This window comes from Clupea harengus, chromosome 6, assembly GCF_900700415.2.
Source record: "Clupea harengus chromosome 6, Ch_v2.0.2, whole genome shotgun sequence".
Lineage (NCBI taxonomy): Eukaryota > Metazoa > Chordata > Actinopteri > Clupeiformes > Clupeidae > Clupea > Clupea harengus.
Window position 1 is genome coordinate 596,854 of NC_045157.1, and position 16,269 is coordinate 613,122.

A 16,269-nucleotide genomic window follows, 5' to 3' on the forward strand; every position below is an offset into this window, starting at 1 on the left:
GTTAGTTTAAAATAATAGAAGCTGTACAGGAACTACATTTCAAACCCAGAATGATTTTCTTACCTTGTTCTAATTTATAGGTATTTAATCTTGCCATGCACACTTGCAAATATATTCATGCCTGAAAAGTCCTGCAGTTAAATCTTGCAACAATGATGTGTGAGAGACAGCTTGCAACGCCTGTGAACGGAAACAACAAACGCCTCCACACTCCTCACACCTAAACATGGTCAAGTGGCTACCAGGAGTTGTATTTTGCAACTTACAGCTGAGTGTAACTCTGTTGCCATGACAGTAAGTATAGAGCAACATAACCGGTCTCATTGGATGCTATGGCAACTAACACCCCGGAGACGAGAAATACTCTTTTTTCTGATTGGCTGGAAGGTGTCAAATCAACGTTCTAAATGATCTGAAATATCTTTCAAAAATAGTTTTATAGTACAAACCAGTGTACAGCAATAAAAAAATATATTATTTAGGGTACCGTGAGATATTTGTACGTATTATATTCATTTCATATATATTTAACAGCAATATGTTTAAAGTACAAGAAAGCTCTTTAGTTTTGGACCAAACTACCTGAAGGCATCTAAAAACGTTTGCATAAAGAACAACAGTTGGTACTGATAAAAGCTTGCTAGCATGCTAACTGGACCCCAGTTTTGGCAATATAGTTGTCAATCTCATTTTGTGAAAGCTTTTCTTACATGTTGCTCTATGGTCCGTCCCGAACTAGATAGTCCATAGCCTGGGGCAGGTAGAGGGAATGACAGGTGTGTTTACCTGCTCTTCCCATGACCACATACCATAACATGAGGGCATGGCCTCGTTTTCAATGGGCTTCAAATCCGTACCTAGGTGCATAGGGACACATGGCAGCTATTGTTATATGAGGAATCTGATATACGTACCTGTTTATCTTGTTAGACAACTGGTGTCCACTTCATAGGCCCAGGATTAGATATTAGATAATGGATATTAGATTTATGCAAACAGATGCAAATATATGGAGAACCCAACCTAAAACAAGAGTGTATACATGGAAAACCCAACCTAAAACAGGAGTGTATATATGGAGAACCCAACCTAAAACAGGAGTGTATAGCACTCCATAGTTAGGGGATCGTCCAGGCATTCCCAAACTGACCTGGTGAGAACACCAGGAAGCACATCATTTAGGAGGGCCTGAAAGACATCATGGGCCTTCATCAGTCCAACAAGATGATACTTGGGATCCAAACCTGAGGCAATAGAGTCACAGTCTGAGAGGTTACCAGATAGTGGGAAAGGATCCACTTGCAGGACACAAAAGTTAGAACAAACTGCCAAAAGAAACAGCATCTAGAGTGAGCCATCACTAGTCACAAGGAAGTTGTTCAGTCAACAGTTTTACAAACAGGTTTACTCCTGTGAACCCCCGTCAGCGTTTGTAAAGGGGAAGCAAGCTCTTGATCAAACTCTGCCATGGCATTTACTAGCTCTATGAAATGACCCCTGTTCAGACTAAGATCAGATTCTTACTTTGCCGAATAGCTTTAATTTAAGCTGTAATGTGGGACTTTGATATAGCCTCTTATGTGTGTGTGTGCAGCAGTGTGCAGCAGTCCACTCAAACATCATGGCCTCATGGTGGTCCGCGATGGCATTGCAGGGGGTCCGCGACATGAGCCTATGTTGATCAGTTCACCATGAATTTTTTTTTTATATATAAATTCGCTTTGATATTTCAATACATTTCCAGATTACTCTTGAATAGCGTGAAAAATATGAAAAATATGTCTAAAGGAGATTCACGCTGACAGTATGTAGGTGCACTGCACCTATCCAGTCTATGGTAGCCTGTGCTTTGCATCCCTAAGGTCACACCATAGGCATATTATTCGTAACTTACAGTCTCGCACGCGAAGTTGACAAGCATCTGCAGTAAAGCATAGCCTACGTGCAGGGGCGGACTGGGGGGGAAAAGTGGCCCGGGAGTTACTGTCAGACCGGCCCACTCAATACACGGCGCGTTGCCCACTCAATGCATCGCACGTATCGACCAGTCGGTCACCTATTTTGAAAATGACCCACACACTTAACATTATTTTGGATGTTTACAAAGAAATTACATCATATATGTTTTGTTTAATAACATTTGGATCCACCAATTTGACTGGATGGACACATGGAATAAAATGATACTGGCTATTGTAACACTCCAAGGTAGGTATAGTTTTCTAGATGAATATGCTTAACTCTGGGCTAGTATAAGATGGTTATATGTATAACTACAGAGCCTTAAGGAATGAATGTCAGCAGAGAAAGACCACACAATCGAGAAACTGGAATCAGAGGGTAGAATTAGTAGTGTCGGCTCCTGGAAAAAATTCTCAGGGGGGGCATATTTTTGATAATGATTAAGGCGACCCATTCAGTAGTTATATTAAGCAAGACAATTGTATCTATTTGTTGTTAGCTGATTAACTCATACACTAATACCTTTTTGTCCACTAGATGACAAGTGACAGTGGTATATAGACCGCGTTAGCCACTTCACAGCCTGCTAGCCACGATTTTCTTACGTTCCAATTATTTGATGTAGGATCCCCCCCCCTTGTAGAAACCTGTTGAATGGATACATTTGGTCTAGGAAGTCCTAAATGTTTTGTTGTCAATTTATCTTCATTAGTACGCCGACTTTCAAAGAACATATGGAGTTGTTGCACTGAATGTTAAAAATGGATTTAACAAGACAGTCAATGAGAGAGATCTGGGGCGATTTCCATTTTGCCCAAAAAGGAGACGGGGTCATTTCAAGCACCACGTTTGCCTGACTGTTGCCAGAGTGACTGTTGGCTGATTCGACAATGACATGCAGAGGCGGCTCAGACGGTCTAGTGGTAGAATCCGACAGAAAAAAAAACTCCTTTTCCCGTAGGCAGTGCGTCGCCCCAATCGCCCTTATGGACAAGCCGCCCACTATACTGTAGAAATGAACAGTACAGAACATACGATGGGGTGTGAACATCAGTGCTATCAGTAGTGTTGCATGATGGGTGTGTGATTGTGTGTGTGTGTGTGTGTGTGTAGGGGTGTCTGAGAGCGAGTGATGCAAGTGTTGAGTAGGCTAGAGCGATTGACATTTAATAACGCCTAAAACAAAGTTAGACTTACGGAAGACATTACATGAGTAAAGAAGACACTTCAGAATAGTTAAAAAAAATAGGCACCATGAGTGTGAATACAGATCGCACGGAGTAGGCCCTACTATAAAAAATCAGTCAGTGAAATTAATCAACTTTTGGAAATAGAGTCAATAATATGTGTTCTTTGTAGCATAGAATAACGTAGGTGCCGGCGATGTTAGAGGGAAGGGCCGTTTGGTGAGCGGAGTGGGCCGGTATTTTGGACCATCCCAACCCCGTCGGCCCACGGGGGATTCCCCCGGTATCCCCGATGGCCAGTCCGCCCCTGATGCTCAGTAATGATCTCTGTCCCAAATGTGATGAAGCTCAGAGTGATGATTTTGAGGTTATCCATTGAAATTGATAATTGACAAATTAAGAAAGATGATTTGTGATTTTGATTTTGAATTATCCATTGAAACGGATAAAAGGAGGGACTGATGGAGATCATTTCCAAACACTGTTAATGACTTAAGAATATAATAATCAAGTGCCTTGTATTATTGATTACCTTATATGAATCATGTACTTATGTAAGCAGGAACATGGCTTTTCTATGTTTCTGCGTGTGTGTAACTTAGAATATTAGGTGCCACTTAGTCTGCATATGTACAAGAGCATGTTTAGACCAGAAGTGATAAGTAGGGTCGAACTGTGCTTCTTCCGACCTTGCAAAACTACCATCCTTGCCTCGGACGTCAGAAATCCACCACGTGGTTATCTCTGCTGAACGCTAAACTTCTGTCTATATAAACCTTGTGCGATGTGTTTATCATTGCTTCACTTTCAGCCTTGTGCTGGGAGTGAGCCCGATTGCAATTGTTGTTTGTCTAATAAATATACTTATATGCAGCTCCGGAGTCCTGAGGTAACTAAGGTGAATTTTCACCTATCAACCTGTGTGAGAGCGTTTTTTCTACACTGGCGTACTTGAAGAATACGTACAGGGCAAGGCTTGAACCAGAGAATGATATGACACTGTCGCTGTCTACCATTTCGCCACGAATAGACAGGCTGTGTGGACTTCACCATGTCCAGATATCACACTGACACGTCTCCCCTCTCTCCACACACACACACTCACGGAAACACGCGCACGCACACATGCACGCACGCGCGCGCAGGCACATCAGTGGGCCACGGATTACTTTCTAGTCAGAATGGTGGTCCCAGGGACAAAACCAATTGGAAACCCTTGTTCTAGAGATTTTCACATCTCAAGTCATTTAATTCCGAGGAAGCCGGGCTTCCCCTGGCGTCCACTAGGAGTCCACACTGGTTCTCTGGTAAGTCTGAATAGCGAGTTAAGGCAATGACTTAAATAAATCTGCTGTTTGTTACCGTCTGTCCACAGAACCACCATGTGCTTGACGGCTCAGCAACTGTGTGTCAGTGTTAGGAAATTCTGTTGATCATAGTTTTAACTTGCTTAAACTGTGTCTTGCGCCTAGAAGCAGAACAGGATGCTGGGCCAAGAACAACCACACATTCTGAGAAATGTCACAGAGTAAAACGTGTCATAAAGACGTATTCTGAGAAAGGTCACACATTTGAACCCCTGCCGCTTTCGCAAGTTTGGCCACTTGCAAAGAAATGTGTGATCTATAATTGTAATGGTAGGTCGATTTTAACAGTGAGAGACAGAATATCAACAAAAACATCCAGAAAACTGCATTTTATAACAGTTATGAATTGATTTGCATTTGTGGCGGAAAATAAGTATTTGAACCCCTACCAAACAGCAAGAATTCTGGCTCCCACAGACCAGTTATGTGCCCAAGAAGCACACAGATTAGTCCTCAGTAGGCCTAACAATGTACACCTGATCTCAACTGGTGACGTGTATAAAAGAAACCTGTCCAAAGAATCATACATCACACCTTCAACCTCACCACCATGGGTAAGACCAAAGAGTTGTTCAAGGACGTCAGAGATAAGATTGTAGACCTGCACAAGGCTGGAATGGGCTACAAAACCATCGGCCAGCAGTTTGGTGAGAAGCAGACAACTATTGGTGCGATTATTCGCAAACACCAAACAACTGTCAATCGCTCTAGGTTTGGGGCTCCATGCAAGTTATCCCCTCGTGCGGTATCGGTGATCATCCGAAAGGTGCAGAATAACCCCAGAACTACACAGGGGGAGCTTGTGGATGATCTCAAGGCAGCTGGGACCACAGTCACCAAGAAAACCATTGGCAACACACTACGCCGTAATGGTTTGAAGTACTGCAGCACTTGCAAGGTCCCCCTGCTCAAGGAAGCACATGTACAGGGCCGTCTGAAGTTTGCCAATGAACACTTGAATGATTCTAAGGAGGATTGGGAGACAGGATGTGGTCAGATGAGACCAAAATCAAGCTCTTTGGCATCAACTCGACTTGCTGCCTTTGGAGGGGGAAGAATGCTGAATATGACCCCAAGAACACCATACCCACCGTCAAGCATGGAGGTGGAAACATTATGTTTTGGGGCTGTTTCTCTGCCAAGGGTACAGGACGCCTCCACCGCATCGAGGGGACTATGGATGGGGCCATGTACCGTGGAATATTGGACTTGAACCTCATTCCCTCATTCCCTCCCATTGAAGAGGAGTGGACCAAAATCCCTCCTGAGATGTGTGTAAACCTGGTGACCAACTACAAGAAACGTCTGACGTCTGTACTTGCCAACAAGGGTTATTCCACCAAGTACTAAGACATGTTTTGCTAGGGGTTCAAATACTTATTTTCCGCGACAAATTCAAATCAATTCATAACTGTTATAAAATGCAGTTTTCTGGATGTTTTTGTGGATATTCTGTCTCTCACTGTTAAAATAGACCTACCATTACAATTATAGATCACTCATTTCTTTGCAAGTGGCCAAACTTGCGAAAGCGGCAGGGGTTCAAATACTTATTTTCACGATGCTGTAGTGAATGTGTGTGTGTGTGTGTGTGTGTGTGTGTGTGTGCAGATAGGCCTCACGATGCTGTAGTGAATGTGTGTGTGTGTGTGTGTGTGTGTGTGTGTGTGTGTGCAGATAGGCCTCACGATGCTGTAGTGAATGTGTGTGTGTGTGTGTGTGTGTGTGTGTGTGTGTGTGTGCAGATAGTGCATAGTCAAGAAGGCTCACCAGCGTCTCTTCTTCCTGAGGAGATTGAAGAAGGCCCATCTGTCTCCTCAGATTCTGGTGAACTTCTACCGCTGCACCATTGAGAGCATCCTCACCAACTGCATCTCAGTCTGGTATGGCAGCTGCTCTGTTGCGGACCGCAAAACACTCCAGAGGGTAGTGAAAACTGCCCAACGCATCACTGGCTCCCCACTCCCCACCATCGATGCTGTCCAGCGCAAGAGATGTCTGCGGAAGGCGCGCAGCATCGAGAAGGACAGCTCCCATCCCAACCACAGACTGTTTGCCCTCCTCCCCTCAGGGAGGCGCTACAGGGCCCTCCGTTCCCGGACCAGCAGGCTCAGGAACAGCTTCTTCCCTGCGGCTGTCACCCTGTTGAACTCTGCACCACGGTAATAGTTCCCCCTGGCTACCCCCCTCACACTCCTTCCTGTATTCCCCTCTCTACCCTGGCTTGACTGCCACACACCTACCTCCAGCCACTGAACATTTGCACTAAATTGTTCATTGTATATATCTATTTATGTTAAATTGTTGTCATCCATATTCATCGTACTTATATCTTATCATGTCTCCTACCTCATTTATAACTTATAACCTCTACTGCCACCTTCACCTGTACTTCACCTGCACTTTACATATATCTATATCACATCTGCACTAATCACCTTTATTGCTGCTCATGTTCTTACTGCTCATACCACTTATATCTTATGTCATACTGTATATACCATATTTATCTATATTTATATTACCATTTGCACATTCTCTGCACTCTTCTACTTTGCACTTCTGGTTAGATGCTAACTGCATTTCGTTGCCTCAGTACCTGTACTCTGTGCAATGACAATAAAGTTGAATCTCATCTAATAGGCCTCACGATGCTGTAGTGAATGTGTGTGTGTGTGTGTGTGTGCAGATAGGCCTCACAATGCTGTAGTGAATGTGTGTGTGTGTGTGTGTGTGTGTGTGTGCAGATAGGCCTCACGATGCTGTAGTGAATGTGTGTGTGTGTGTGTGTGCAGAAAGGCCTCACGATGCTGTAGTGAATGTGTGTGTGTGTGTGTGTGTGTGAGTGTGTGTGTGTGTGCGTGCGCAGAAAGGCCTCATGATGCTGTAGTGAATGTGTGTGTGTGTGTGTGCAGATAGGCCTCATGATGCTTTAGTGAATGTGTGTGTGAATGTGTGTGTGTGCAGAAATGCCTCATGATGCTGTAGTGAATGTGTGTGTGTGTGCAGATAGGCCTCACGATGCTGTAGTGTGTGTGTGTGTGTGTGTGTGTGCAGAAAGGCCTCATGATGCTGTAGTGAATGTGTGTGTGTGTGTGTGTGTGTGTGTGTGCGCAGAAAGGCCTCACGATGCTGTAGTGAATGCAGAAAGGCAAGGAGTGTTTTTGCGAGAGATCTGATCAAGAGATAGTTTTCTCAGAATACGTCTTTATGACACGTTTTACTCTGTGACATTTCTCAGAATGTGTGGTTGTTCTTGGCCCAGCATCCTGTTCTGCTTCTAGGCGCAAGACACAGTTTAAGCAAGTTAAAACTATGATCAACAGAATTTCCTAACACTGACACACAGTTTGACTTGACTTTGACAGAGTCTCGTAGTTACGTCACTCACTTCAACCAAACTCCGGTAAGTAGCTGCATATATGTATGGTGAAAACTGATATTTAAGCCCACCATACACCATACATATATGCAGCTACTTACCGGAGTTTGGTTGACGTGAGTGACGTGACTACGAGACTCTGTCAAAGCCGACAACTGTTTAGCTACATACGAAAACTGATATTTAATGACGAACCGAAGTAACGGCACCCATTAAAGCTGTTTTGATTAAATACTAGTGGTGATTGTAGCATTTGACCCATGATCACTTTATTTATTCCAGGAAAAAGAGTCAGTTCTCGTGACAGTCGATGTTATCTGCCAGTAGGTAACATAGTTAGCTACTAGCTATCTTTAAGCTTGCTGCTAGTATTAAGTGTTGAGCACTACACAGTAAACAACAGTAATTTCAGTCACAAAGTTCATTTTATTGAATTTGTTCATCATTCTTACAGTTAGAACTTGCAATTGCGAACGTGACTTGTCCTCTCATGTTATTAAATTATATTGCTTAGCTGCTAGCCTACTACTGATCTAAGATTCTAGAGCTCCGCTGACTGCCTCAGAAGATTCCTGCGCTAGCAAGAAGCCTTTGCCTGCTACCTGTTGTAGCTAGCAGTGTTAAAAGCAGTGAAAACACCCGGACCATGGAATAAATTCCATTAAAACATTGAAGTCAACTTTGAAAACTCAGCAGCAAGAGCTAGCTTCAACAGTTAGCAAGCAAAGGCTTCTTGCTAGCGCAGGAATCTAAAGCTAGCTAGTAGCTAGATATGTTACCTACTAGCATAACAGCGACTATGTCACGAGAACTGACTCTTTTTCCAGGAATAAATAAAGTGATCGTGGGTCAAATGCTACAATCACCACTAGTATTTATTCAAAACGTGTTTAATGGGTACCGTTACTTCGGTTCGTCGTTAAATATCAGTCTTCACCATACAAAGACATATGTAGCTACTTAACGGAGTTTGGTAAACGGTTGTCGTGAATATGACTCTCCTGCTGTCAAAGCAAGACCAATCAGAAAAGAGCCCGTCCTTTCGCGAGAGCGTATGATAAATTCCAGCGAGCAGACCAAGTTTTCCGCGACAGAGTATGTCAGTCTCTGCGCTCGCAGTTGCTGAATTGCTAAAATTGAGTGCGCAGAAGAAATTCACGCTTGCGAAAACCTGAAATTCACTCGAATAGACGTTTCCTCGCATGTGTGAGTTTTGGCACTAAACTGACGCCATATGGCGTCCACTAGGAGTCCACACTTGTTCTATAGTAAGTCTGAATAGCGAGTAAAGGCAATGACTTTAAATACATTTGCTGTTTGTTACTGTCTCTTCACAGAATCATCATGTGGTTGAAGCATCTGCAACTGTGTGTCAGTGCCCTCAAACAGCATTTTACTTCAGCTCTTTTCTGAGAATGGTCACTGACAGTGGTGGAATGTAACGAAGTATTTTTACTTCGTTACTTTACTTAAGTACATTTTTACGTATCTGTACTTTACTTAAGTAAAAATAATGGTGCATACTTTTTACTTTTACTCCATTACATTTTTTAGCTATTATCTATACTTTTACTCTGCTACATTTCTACAATATGTGCTGTTACTCGTTAGATTTTATGAACATAGTTTCGCCAAAATGTTGCCTACACAAAACTATGGATTGCGTTACCAATCAGGTGGCTCTATCACCTCCAATGATATCAGAGTGCGCGTTTGGCAGCAGCACTAGCGGTAGCTTTGCCTGTTATAGTTGAACATTCAGCCTGACAACTGCCTATTCAACATGGATCCAGAGTCGGCCTGAACTGAGCCCTCTGATATGAGCCACCCTTGGCCCTATTTAAAAGATATGTTCGAGTTCAAAGGCCCCAAGAATGACTCCTGGTCTCCCTCAAAAAAAGAGTTGTGAAAGGAATTATTTCTATATCCCAAATGTATCGGAGACTCAGTCAGATTGTGATGAAAAACTAAGTTCAGGTTTATTCTTTCAGTGGCGCGCACCAGAGGAGGACAGAGAGATAGATTTCACAGAGTGTGTTCCACCTAAATCTCTTTCACTGAGTGTCTGTTGGGAAAGCACAGAATTTAAGCTGTGTGCATGCCAGGGGGGGTGGATCCCTAAATGCTAATTATTATATGTCTCTAGGCAGGGGGGGAAGCTGTGAGGGCTTCTCACACCTCATGTAGGCCAGGAACAGAATACACATGAGAAGTTTTTACAACTCACGAAATCCAAAGAACACTAAAATGACCACTAGGTCAGATATATTGAATTATTGACTATGGAATATATTTATTAAACTAACTATCAAATGTCGGTCCCTTCAGTTGCTAGCCTCAATAATTCGCCCTCAAATTTAAAGTAGCATATCGAGGTAAGCAGAGTGATTGCTATGCTAAGTTAATGTCCCTGACTTTTGAATATTGATATATGTATTTAATTCGTTTACTGACATGATATTATAATGTTATCTAGCGAAATGCATGTTGACATACAGCAATAGCATCAAAAAAAACATGATTGGACCTTCATTATATATTTAACGTAGTGGTAAGATAAAGCTGGTAGGTTAGCTATGTCAAGCTAGCGTGCCTTGTTCTGTCCAGTTTTACAATCACATTTGTTTTTCATGTTCCCCTTTTTTACACGTTTACAATTAAATAAAAGATTTAAAGATATCACATGGTGTCTTTATTGGTTTGGCTCAATGGTATTAACTTTGCAAATAATCCCTGGTAGATAACTTGTCATCCGCAGAATTGTAAGATATAGTGTGAACAGTATTACAGATGGTAGGCACAATAAGTACACCAACCTTTCCAATCAACAAATGTTGTTGCTTATAATTATTACTAGTAGTGACATCTGTAGAGGCATTTATTACCAGTAGCTATTTCTTTATCAAAATGGCACAGCCTAGACATTGAGAGACAACCCATTGCGTGAGTACTTTTACTTTTAATACTTAAAGTAAATTTAAAAGTAAGTACTTTTTACTTTTACTTGAGTAGGATTGTTGATGAAGTACTTTTACTTTTACTTTTATCTTCCTGGGTACTTGTACTTTTACTTAAGTACTAAACTTCAGTACTTCATCCTGATGACGCTGAAATAAGCATGATGCAAAGGGTAGGGCCAGAACTCTGTTAAATACTTCGCCACTTCCTATAATGACACACAAACATAAATGTTCTTTGCAATCATGCAACACAACAACTCAAACATCACCGAAAATTATCTGAAATACCAGATAGGCAGTGGAGTGCTGGGGTTTAGCTCTCTGCTTGGAATACCTGGAAACATACTGGTTGTGATCGTCATTCTTCGCCACTTCAAGACAGAAAACTTCAGCCTGCATTTGATGCTCAACCTGGCAGCCTCTGACATCCTCTGCCTGCTCACTGCTCCGCTGTCAATCTATAACCTGCTCTTCGGCTGGCACATTGGACGTGTGCTTTGCAAAACCGTCTACTTTCTCATCTACTTCAGTGGATACGCCAGTGTGCTGACAGTCACACTGATTAGTGTTCATCGGTACGTGTTTGTTCTGTATCCCAGACAGTGGGCCAAGTTGGGCAGAAAAGGAGAGAGGGTTTTACTTCTGATCTTGTGGCTAGCAGCATGTATCTGTGGGTCTGATGGCCTTCCACATATTGATGTGATACGGGTTGATCCAGAGAGCTCTGCTGGAGAATACATCTGTCAGATGGAAAGAGGGTCGCCATACTTTTGACAGAGATTGGTGGCTGAACCAGCATTCCGTTCTCCATCATCATCACATCTTATTTTTGCCTCCACAAGAAAGTTAACCAACATGCCCTGTTCTCCAACCGGAGACTAACCAGGGCTGATCACAAGCATTGTGGGTGACTTTCCTCATCCTGTGGATCCCATGTCATGTTGTTACCATGATGGAAATTTTTCGCCATCTCTATAAAACACAAAATACAGTTTTGTATGATAAACTACTAGCCATCAAAAGAGTGAGTAGACCTGTCGTAAAGAGCTTTATTTTCATCAACAGCTGTGTAAATCCAGTCCTGTATGCGTTCAATTACCGCCGCCTCCGGGAAACTGCGGCAGAGAACATGGGGGCGAGCAGTGCCCCTCAAACAGGAAGTGTCGTAGTATAGATGTGACTGTAGCATCTTATCTTCATGTACACTTCAAATTTGGATCAAATTTTAACATCTTTGCTGTTTCATGTTAGAATGTTGTATAGTCTGTTCTTTGTCAACACATCTTTGCTAATGAGGCACTGTGTCAAGATTCCATGTACATCAACTGTGGCAAGGCTTACATCGCAAATCATGTAAATAAAATACATTACACTGAAAATGGTGTATATGAAATACATTACGGTGAAAATTGTTGTCTTGTGATTGTATGGCATACATTATCAGATGAGATTGATGTACAATAATTATGAAATGCTGGATAGAACAGAGATGCATGAATAGAGAAGGAGGGGGAGAATATACACACACACACACACACATAACGATAAAGCTGTGAAGAAGTAATACAAAAATAACATCTAGAGTGAGCCATCATACAACTGACTTCCTGCCTTTACGCACTGAACACAGGAATCTACACCACACTACTATCTAAACTGACTAAACACACACACTGAACACAGGAAAACAGGACACTATTAACTCAAAGACCAGAGACTCCAACACACCAGCAAGCTGCAGGCTGAACAGGGGTGTAATTTCTGGAATCTGAATCCAACCTAAAACAAGAGTGTATATATGGTGAACCCAACCTAAAACAAGAGTGTATATATGGAGAATCCAACCTAAAACAAGAGTATATGTCACATTTCAGTTTGGGAAATTATCATTGTTATTGATGTGTGTAATCATGTGGTTGTATAATTGTGTGTTGTGCTGTAACCAGTGTGCAGGGGGAGAACGTTGTGGCAATAATTGTGGACTAATGAACTGATGGACTAATGGCCACGAAGCGTTGATTATATGATTGGACACTGGACGGAGGAATCCCTTTTATACAGGGTAACTGAAAGGAACGATAGAGATTTCCCAGGTGACGCTGGAGTGATGACGCGATCCAGCAGCGACACGCCAGACAACAACAATCGCCAGCCAGCCGGCGTGTGGGGAGAGAAGCATGTTAGCATGCCAGCTAAAGGGAAGTGCTTGTACTGATTCGAGTGGATACTCTGTGTGAATGGGTCAGCTTCTAGCCGGCCGGTTTGTAAGTGTGCTTTCTGTCCAGAGCTACCGTCAGAGGAGAAGCAGAAGCGGCATCGGGAGGAAGAGTGCGAGAGAGAGACGCAGACTGTCACCAGCCAGGGTGTGTGGAAGTGCGACGGTGGCGTGATCTTCCCTCCTTCATCCTGCAACGATGAACCGCTGTTTCGCTTGCTCCTGGACTTATTGAGCTCGTGGGGTTTGGGTGATTTTGCTGTGTTTTGGTCGGCGTGGGGGATGACGCCGACCAAAAGTGTTTTTCTCTTCATCACCGGCAGCGCACCCGCTTAGCGGGGCAGGCATGAACTGGGTGAGCCCCTCTTATTGGTTTCCACTTGCTGGGGAGGTAAGTGCAGCCTAACGTGACGAGGGGCTGTTTAGTGTAGCGTGGGAGCGAACTGTAACAGTGGTGTAGCTTGCTGTGGGTGTGTGTGAGCCATCTGTGCACGGACATTGCTTGAGTGTATTGCACGTGTGAATTGTAACACCAGTGTTTTGCCTAGCTGGGAATGATATTGGGGGCTTTGCTGTGGGGAGTTTGTTTCTAATGTATTGCATGTCTTATTTCTAAGTGGCCTCTCTGCAATTAAGTTGTACTCCTCCTCCCCCCTTTGTGGTGCCTGACTGGCTATTAGTTAGCCTCTTTATCCTGTGTGATTGGGGTGGGTTACATAGGATAGGCTGGGCCTAAACTATGTACTATATTTTGCCCAGGGACTGTGCTTCTAAGTGTGTGTGTGGCTGCCGGCCCTCTACAATAAACTGTTAAACTTCATTCATTTCTGGTGTTGTGTGTCTCAGAGGGGTCTGAACCAAGGGAAAACATTAAGGTCGCAGTGACGACATAAACTGTATATATGGAGAACCCAACCTAAAACAAGAGTGTATATATGGAGAATCCAACCTCAACAGGGGTGTCATGTCTGGTTCTAGTCAGATTCTAGTGAAATTGGCACTCCAAAATTAGGGTATGAGAACTGACATGAGCAGTGCTTCCTGTTAAAGTCTGACCACAACCTCTCCACCTGATCTAGTTGCAGAAACCCTCGGCCTACACCTACCCACCCCCACCACACTGTCATGCACTTATTCTACCCCATACTCTGTGCTAGAATTTACCTGCAATGTAAATCATTGCCACCATCAACATAGTGTTCTGTTCCATTACTCTACTTACCCTTGTCATATTAACCTTTTCTTATATATTTTAAGTTGAGAAAATTAGTGTATTTTCCCTTAACCGTCAACCAACTCAGGTGGAAAAATATGTAACCAACATAAACAATTTCACAGCTCTGTGGGAAAAACAACAACTCGTATGAAATAAAAACCAGTCTTTACCTACTCGGTTTGTTTGGAAGTTTTGTTGTTGTTGTTGAGAGGCTCCTCTGCACAATGGCTGTTTCTACAGTTTCTGTAGTTTAAGTTTTCGTTTGTCCCTTTACAGTTATTGAGGTAAACAGGGCGAGGGTTAGGGATCCTCTGCTGCTGTTGAGAAACTACTGTGCTGTTCTGTTGTTATTTGTACAGGGAAATAGCACCCTCTAGTGGTGTAAAATTCCAACTGAACAGTGGTATTGTTCCTTCGGGCTTCAGCCTTTGACTTTGGGAAACTGTTAGCTATCTGCCGAGCTAATGTAGCAGGCTAGAGGGATCTAGCCACACACACAGAAGCGGGGGCATGTTCTTGTGGAAATGCATATGTAGTTGATGGAGCCTCACTCAGTACTACCTGACAAGTAATGTGAAAACATAAAGTAATTGACAAGTATCAATTAAACAAACACTATTTGTACTCCTCATTGCCATCACATTGTCATGAAATGGCTCATTGATTGTTTAGTAGTGCCCATTAATGTGAATGTGGACTGGTGTGCATATAATCATTGATTTGATTATTAGTTCCAATATTATTTTGATAAAACCAAAAAGGCAAAGCTTGCCCCTCAAAGAATCCCTTATTTCCAGAATTCAGTACCCACTCGGTACCACATCCTGTGGTTAACATGTTCATTTCCCCAATGATGACTTACTTCCCTCCCTTCACCACAGAACTTGCATAGTGAACACGGTTATGGCAACCTACAGAGGCACTGTGGGTAATTGAGTCTCTGGACTGAGACCAAATACAGCCACCCACTGCACTAGAGTCCCCCACTGGGCCTGGCTGTGTGACAAGAGCAGTGATCAGGCACAGAGATTAGGAGAGTACCCCTATCTTCACCCAGCACAGAGATTAGGAGAGTACCCCTTTCTTCACCCAGCACAGAGGTTAGGAGAGTACCCCTATCTTCACCCAGCACAGAGGTTAGGAGAGTACCCCTATCTTCACCCAGCTCAGAGGTTAGGAGAGTATCGTCTCGGTTACTTACGTAACCTCGGTTCCTTAAGCAGGAACCAGACATAACAGTATGGTACATGACGTCAGTCATGGGGTACAAATCGAAGCATTTATCTATTCACGCCTGAAAGGCCGCGAGATCTGTCAATGCGCGCTCCTGAGCCCGCCCCTCAGGAGTCCATATCTTAGATTACGCATCAGATCTCTTCCTAGAAAAGAATATCAAACCAAGGTCACACTGTACACGCCAACTTTGTTATGTCTGGTTCCTGCTCAGGGAACCGAGGTTACGTAAGTAACCGAGACGTTCCTTTTCGCAGTTCACTGCGACATAACAGTATGGGACCCTATACATTCCCGCGTGATAATACAGTGGCAGCCAATCACACACACTAGCTTATTGAAGCCTTTGCCCTCATAGAGGTTCATACGGCCGCTGGCGGTGAACATATTTACAGGGCAACCTTTATCATAGGCGGCGAGGATCGTGATCCTGCGCCTGTAGGAAACCACCCTGAAATGTTTCATGTGCAACATAACATGTAGACACCAATGAACACACTTATCATATACATCGTTCTCAGGCCAGGGGATTCAGAGATCGTTTGCCCGCAGAACGCTATGAAGAAAACTAGGTTCAGCCACATCTAACATATAGAATCTAATGAAAGTGTGGCGAGAACTCCAGCTTGCAGCTTTGCAAATATCTTCCACTGAGACGCCCTTTAGTAAGGCCCAGGAAGACGAGACCCCCCGCGTAGAGTTCGCATGCAACTTCTCCGGGGGATCTAAAGACAAGCTCTTATAAGA